The sequence below is a fragment of the Haemaphysalis longicornis genome, unplaced genomic scaffold, assembly GCF_048455015.1.
Source record: "Haemaphysalis longicornis isolate Haplotype H1 unplaced genomic scaffold, Haemaphysalis longicornis Haplotype H1 scaffold_379, whole genome shotgun sequence".
Classification (NCBI taxonomy): Eukaryota; Metazoa; Arthropoda; class Arachnida; order Ixodida; family Ixodidae; genus Haemaphysalis; species Haemaphysalis longicornis.
In genome coordinates this window covers 135,877-141,876 of record NW_027526357.1, presented here as the reverse complement: position 1 = coordinate 141,876, position 6,000 = coordinate 135,877, and positions in this window count along the sequence as shown.

Genomic DNA, 6,000 nt, shown 5'->3' with positions numbered 1-6,000 from the left:
CGTATTTACGGCGGTGATTTATCACTAGCTGTCCGTTCCTTCTGATTGTTGGGCTTTAGTTTTAAGCTAGCTCGGCGTAACAAGGCTGTCTTTGACGGCGGTAACCTTAGCGGTGGTTCACCCGTTGCAATTGTTTCCACTTCCTCTTCATTTCTGTCGTCGCTTTGTCCTGGCCGTTTTGCAAGCACAGCACCGAACGAGCTGTCTTCAACAGCTTCTGGCACCTCCATCTCCTCGGCAGTGTCATCGGATACCTTGCTGGGCTCTTCATTTGCAGCAGAAGATGCAGCAGAGGGTAACCCTTCGTCAACCGGTGCGGTCCTGTCACCTTGTGCGATATCTTCTTTAGTCTCAGAGGGAGCAGTTGGCTCAGCTTCTAACGAGGGCCCAGCAGCTCTTCCTCTCGCGGCCTCCTCTGCGTCAGTCTCACCCATGAGGTGTTTGGACTTGTCCTCGACCTCAGTAGGACCAGCAACTGTGGCGTACGTCTTGACGCATTCGTTGTCTGGATGTCCGAAGCGCCGGCAAAGTCAGCATCGCGGGACGCGGCACTCACGCCTTACGTGACCCTGCCTGTGGCAACGCAGGCAAAGTGGCGCCCTTCCCGGAACCACCACAAGCGTCAATTCTCCGCCCACACGTAGCTGGTGCGGTAAATCGTGCGGCGTGACGCCAGCCTTTAGTCGAATAGTCACATGCCGCGTCGGTGAGCCCTTTTCAACACAACCTGGCACCCGCCAACGCTCTCTCGGGACGTCGGTTACCCTGCCATACTGAGCAAACGCCGAACGCACCCCGTCATCCGGGACGCCGTGCACAAACCAGTGCAGCTTCAAACGAAGGTCCTTTTTTATTCGGATGAATGACGAGGCACTTTTTCTTCTTCACCTTCACGTCTCTGACGGCCAGCATCTTCTTCAAAGCGTCCGCGTTGCTGAAAGTGACGGCCCACACGTGATTCATTTGGTACGCCCCTAGAGCAATAACTTCTGGGAGCAGCGCCAAACGCGTGAGCGCGTCTCGAAAATCTTCTACCCGGTAGGGCCTGGCAGGCATATCACCTTGCAAAAATACTGTGTTGGTCACATATTTTCCTGATGGCACTTATGGAGGACTCACTTGATAATCCTGGTTATCGTTTTCAGCGTAAAAAAACCTGTTGTCGCGGCGTGACTGGGCCGCTGTCACCACTCCGACGGAGCTCATGATCCCGCGTCCGCACGCTTGGGTGGCAGGAAGTGGAATTAACTCGGCCATGGGCCAGCGCGACCAGTGCAGAAAATATATGGTATATAATGAATAACCAGTTTACACTTTTATTTTGTTTTAGCAGTTCAAGCAGCTTAGGTGACTATTTATTGTACAGCGCTCGTGCAGTAAGCGTTCCCCAAAGCGTTCCCCATTTTGGCTTGCATGGAAAGAAATTGCGATATTTTTGTGTTCAGGTTTATATTTTCGTGTTCGCGTTTCATTTGACTCCGATAGTACAACCGGCCAACGCCGCAAGTCACCGCCGTCCCGTTCTATTGGTCCGCTTCCTTGCCCAGCGAAACCATTTGATCGTGTAGGCATTGACCTGTATGGGCCTTTGCCCTACAGAGCCGCCGGGAATCGATGGGTCATTGTACGGTCGCGGAGCTGCCTACCGCCACAGCACGAAACGTCGCCTCCTTTCTATTACGTCGCTTTATATTGCGCCACGGGGCGCCTCGAGAGCCCCTCAGTGACCGAGGACGCGTCTTCTTATCTGATGTTGTCACGAAGCTCCTCACTGAGTGCCGTATTATCCACCACACAACAACTGCCTACCACCCGCAGACTAATGGCCTCACTGTGCGTTTAACCGAACTTTTGGAGACATGCGGTCCATGTACGTCTCCTCGGACCACGATGAATGGGACCTTGTGCTCCCTATGTGACTTACGCATATAATACGGCCATGCAGACCACAACGGGCTTCTCTCCCTTCTACCTACTCTACGAACGAGAACCATCATGCACTCTCGACACCGCGCTTTCTAATCGTCCGGATGTCTCGGAGTGTACCCCAGCATCAGATGCCGCCAAACACGCGGAAGAGTGCCGACAATTTGCGAAAACTTTCACAGCTGAAAACCAGTTGCGGCAAAAATCTTGCCACGACGACACAGCTGTAGCACCGACTTATTAGCCAGGGTCAATGGTTTGGCTATGGATTCCTTCGACTACCCCAAGATTGTCTACGAACCAAGTATGATGGCCCCTGCCGCGTCCTGGAGCGTACGTCACCGGTCAACTACATCGTTGAGCCTATGGCCCTCTCTATGGATCTTCGCCGTCGTGGGCGCGAAACTGTTCACGTGCAGCGCTTAAATCTTTATCCCGAGGCTCTGGTTTCGTCTAATTCGTAATTCGCGAAGATGGCATCTTCTTCCATGGGGGAAAATTGTAGTGAAAACTACAGGACATTCCCCAACAACGCCATGGCCGTGCACCATCGCGGATCATCATCACTGCCATCCTTTTGGCACCATAAGGTGCCAAAAGCATGGCAGTGATCATCATAAGGAGCTTCTGAAGAAGAGGTTCAGCTGGTTTGGCATCACCCCTTGGCTTTTTCATTGCTTCCTCGGTGTTTTGTTCTCCGAGCACCAATAAACCCCTTTACAAAATAAAGAAATAAACTGCAGCGTTTTATTTGTGAGAATGCTGCAGTTAACTACAATACAGACGAGATCATATTTCATGGTAATATCTTTTTACGGTAAGCAACATTACGCAGTTGCTATCGAGCATTCATGGATGCTGTCGGTCTTAGCATTGTATGCAAAGCTTTGGCTGCCAACTTTTAGCTTATCGTATCGTAGCTTAAAATCTGCGTTGCGATCCTTGGCGAAGTCAACCACCTTTCTTCTCTCCAGTCAAACTTTATTGGATTAGTCCTCTTTTACGGCGAACTCAGTTCCTTTTACCTCTGCTGCAACTGCAAGATCGCATTCTTTGTCTTTAAAGGACAAACACTTACTATTACTTGCCTTGGCTTTAACAGTGCGTAACGCCCCAGACTATATCTCCTTCAATCGCAGCAGCGCTGATCAACCCGTTTAGTTTTTCCGAGCAAAACAAAATCACCCGAGCCTCAGACTCATCCAGTATTTCATTCACAGCATCTGCAAGGTCATAAACTATGACGTTATTTCTTCTGCACCTGCTATCTAGGTAATCATGTGAGTACCGTACTAGTTTGGCGCGCATGTCAGTAAGATAGTAAGATGTTTGGTGAAAAGTTGAGTGACGTGATCCTTTAAAGGGGACACGTCATCTTCCACGAGCCTTTTCTGTCAGTTGCTATAGCTTTTGTTGAAGGGCGTGGTGGTCCGCTCGATTAGAGCGAATTTCTGAGACAATTGCAGTCTGTTGCTGTTGTATTTTCGTATTGTCATATTCGAGTCTTATGTCAGTTATTTTAAATGAGAAAGGTGTTATCACAAATATTGATTCAAACAGAAACGCACAGTTACGGGTATCATTCGACCAGCAGGTGAATGACATAAGAGAAATAGCCGTCTGCCAACTTTTGCGCGATGACAGTCGCAGCGACGGATGACAGGTCGCTTGCGCGGACATTTGCACGATCAATTCACATTTTAGAAAGCTTGTCAATGATAATTTCTTCTAGAGTAACTTCAGAAATGATATCAGGGACTATATGCTATGTTCAGCAGCCATATTAAATGAGCGGGACGTTTGATTGATTGCATGATTTAACGCGCCGACGCAACGCAGGCGATGAGGCGCGCCGTAGTGGAGGGCTCCGGATTAATTTTGACCACCTGGGGATCTTTAACGTGCGCCGAAATCTCGTACACATGGGCGTTTTTGCTTTTCGCCTCCATCAGAAAAGCGGCCGCAACGGCCGGGAATCGAACCCGCGTCCTTGTGCTCAGCAGCGCAATGCCTTAGCCACTGTGCCACCGCGACGGGTAAAGGAGCGCGACGTGTTGATTGCTCCAGCAACAATAAATCAATATTTATATCAGCAGGAATACATAATTTGTCACTGGTCAATTGGGTTTTGCATGCAAAATGGATCTTAGTAACAAATTTTGTAACATTTTTGGGAGGGGGCGGTATATTTGTACTAAGGTAGGACACGTTTTATTGCTTAGGTCAAAAGCTACAATTTCTGCTGCACTGAAATTGGCGTTCACTCTCGAAACTTACAAAGAATCCTTAAAGTAAACAACGAGTCCTCCACCTTCGCGTTTTTCTTTGTTTCCGAAATATCCACGAAAGCAGGAAGGCACGATGTGCCATTCTTCTTTTCGATTATATTAACTTCAGCGAATGCAAATATGCCTACGTCGTCTACAGTTTACTCGCGATTACCTTGAATGGATCTGAGTACTTCCTTAGGCTTGTAATACGTACGCTCAAAATCGACGGGTTTACTGTTCCCACAAAACACTTGAAATTAGTGAATTTCTCCCTAGTGATCCTGGAGCCTTACAGCATGCGATCCACGTCGTCAAGGGAAGAAGTTTGATCAGGGAAACCCTCTCTCTTTTACAAGAGAACATTTTGCCCTTGTGAACCCACACGAACCTCGTGTTGCATGAACGAACACAAACGGGGCGTTACACGGTTAGCTCACTTTCGCCATTCTTTACTTCGTATTTCGAGCGTTCTGTTGCGGGAAATTTTTGTTTACTCTTCGTTTTTAGGAGGGACTTATAAGGTGCATATTTTTATTTCGTCAGTTCATTTTTTGTCATTATTTATTTTTATATTTGTAGGCCTTTCAAAATTCTGGTCGCCCAATAACCTATATTTGCGTTATTATGACGATTTAATGTGTTACTTCCCCAATAGTGCATTTTTGCGCGAATGCAGGGCTTTACACGGTCCTGGCTCTGCGGGGGCTCGGCAAAGAATGCTACGCATTAAAAAGAAAGGTCTTTAGAGCTCTTGACGTGTCGTAAGTCCCGACGCGTTGCACCTATTGACACGAATTGTACGTGTTTTCTCGTTGGACCTTTCGACTCAAATTGACCTTTTTACTTGTTGAACCTCTTGACTCAGCTGTCGCGTGACTTTTGCACCTTTTGACTGGTTGGACCTTCTGACCAGGAGCGTTCAAGAGACTCAACGAGTCAAAATGTCTAAGGTGATGCAAGAGCTTCAATAAGTCATTATATTCAAGAGATCCAACGAGTCAAGAGATCCAATATTAGACCTTTTGACTCCTTGCATCTTCTGGCTCGTTAGACCTCTTGACCGGGAATCATCTACATAGAAGTAGTGCGCAAAAAATACGTCTTCCAAAAACGTCCTCCATGGGGGTTTCACATAGGTTCCATCCGATTTTACCTTGTCTTTTATTTCTTCTCTGCGGAGATTCCGGAGGCGACGCAACCGCGCGTATGGGGAGCGAGTGCCTTGCTCTGGTCGGGTGGCAATCCGCAAGCAGCCAGCGCGTGGCGCGCAGGTTGTATTGTTCGTGAACTTACTGGCGTTGGCATTACCGGACTTTTCTATGCATGGATGTCTATTGACCTTGACAGGACCAAATTGTACAGTTCGAATTATCCAGCAATTCGAATAATTGATGTTCGAGTTAACAGGCTTTACGTAGTCAAAATTAGAGCAATGAAGTAATCAAATAAATAAATAAATAAATAAATAAATAAGTAAATAAATAAATAAATAAATAAATTAAATACTAGAGAAGAAAGTGGCCGACCTCAAACGCACGTTTGTTTCAACACAGCTCAAATGTTATTTGCAAAGCTATTACGAAGGTGAGTGTAATGTACAAGTACAAGGCGTCAGGCAGGGGTTAACGGCAAAACCATGTGATTTGTATATCAACTGTATAGTTAGAGCCTTGAAGTCATGCAGTGGAGAGAAAAAATACGCTAAATTAACGCTTATTGCACTCAATATGTCTTGCGTTCATGAAGCGATGCACCTATGCAAAAGAGACTGTTGTATTTTTTTATGATAAGACCTTGGGACATA